This window comes from Borostomias antarcticus (assembly GCF_949987555.1).
Source record: "Borostomias antarcticus genome assembly, chromosome: 27".
Classification (NCBI taxonomy): Eukaryota; Metazoa; Chordata; class Actinopteri; order Stomiiformes; family Stomiidae; genus Borostomias; species Borostomias antarcticus.
The window spans coordinates 6,814,420-6,816,016 of NC_140260.1; positions in this window are offsets into that span (position 1 = coordinate 6,814,420).

Consider the following 1,597-nt stretch of genomic DNA (forward strand, 5'->3'; position numbering starts at 1 on the left):
GGAAGAACACTGATGGAGGGGCGGGGATCCGCTGATGTCTCGGCCAATAGACTGCAAGGAAATAATGACCTACAGTGATTTCCACCAATTAGGTGGATGGGGTACGTAGAATAGGATTAAAGGGGAGGTAACAACGAATATCGACTAAAGACGCACCCTAATCACAACATTCACAGCCTCACAGTCAAGCTGTTACCAGACACACAAGACCCCATAGGGTTGATTAAACTCACACTATATCAATAAATCACCAGACCAAAAAGATCATCAATAATTTTATTTTAACAAACTATGCCAGCATCTTTCCACTGAGAAAATGACAAACACCTGGATGCTTCAGTAAAATAAAACATTGGTACCTGCAGTGCTCGCAAGAAAGCAAACATCACATGAATAATCAAGGCTCTTGTCAAAAAAGGCAGAAACAATTTCTGCAAAACATCAGGCTTTCACAGATCATGTACAAAACATAAGTTACTCAAGCATCGTTCATACTGAATAAATACACGCAATGTGAGATAGTAGTACCACGCAAGCAAACAATTAACAAAGACAGACAGTATATGGCTAGTACGTGCCCTTCTTTGAGTTCCCACGGTCTCTCTAGAGGCATCTCTAAAGACCAAACCCTTCAAACTGGAATAGAATGGATGTACAGTCCTACAGTACACCCTCCCACCTGACCTGGGACCAGCGACCAGACCAACTCTTAAAGCTAGGTAGCTGCTGACTGCTGTTCTGGGACTTTGGCGTACCTGGGGGGTGGACTACTCTGGGAGGGGAGCTGCAGTTAGACCTGCTCACACCGGGACACAATTGGAACAGACAAACAAATAAATTCACAAAAACATTATCAGTACTCATGTTAGCTGCCAACGTAGGAGTGATGATGGGTGAACTGGGGCTCCCTTAAAAAATGTTGTAGCTCCACGACCATCCTAAAAGCATCTTAAAGAAAGATCTTAGTGCTACAATCATTCAGAGAACTCCCCACTGGACAGTGTTGTTGGGAAGACTAGTGGTTCTGAAAGAGAGGAGACAAAACAAGAATCCACACACACACACACACACACACTCACACACACACACACACACACACACACACACACACACACACACACACACACACACACACACACACACACACACAGAAGCGTCATGCCTATAGAACTTGAGGGGGCACGTGCCCCCTCAGATTTGGTTTTTTTTTTTTTTTTTACATTTCTGTTATTGTTTGTTTACCATTACATTTTACAATGCGGAGCTATGATTATTTTCTCTACTGAGCTGATTGTATTATTTTAATGATGTCATACCACCTCGAAAAGCCACCATAACCTCTTTCAAAAAGCCAAACACCCTCTTTCCCGGTGGATTTGGTTTCTTCCAAATTAACACTGGACCTGGAAGCCCCCCCCCCCCCCCTCGCCTCATCTCAGATAAACACGTTTTCATGGTCTGCTTGCATACATTTAGATTAAGGTTGTCCTTAACTGATGAACAGGTCCTCCAAATATTAGGCTTTTCAGTATATCAGATTCAATATACTTCATACTTCAGTATACAGTTTATCATTCTGACCAATGCCAAGTGAGTA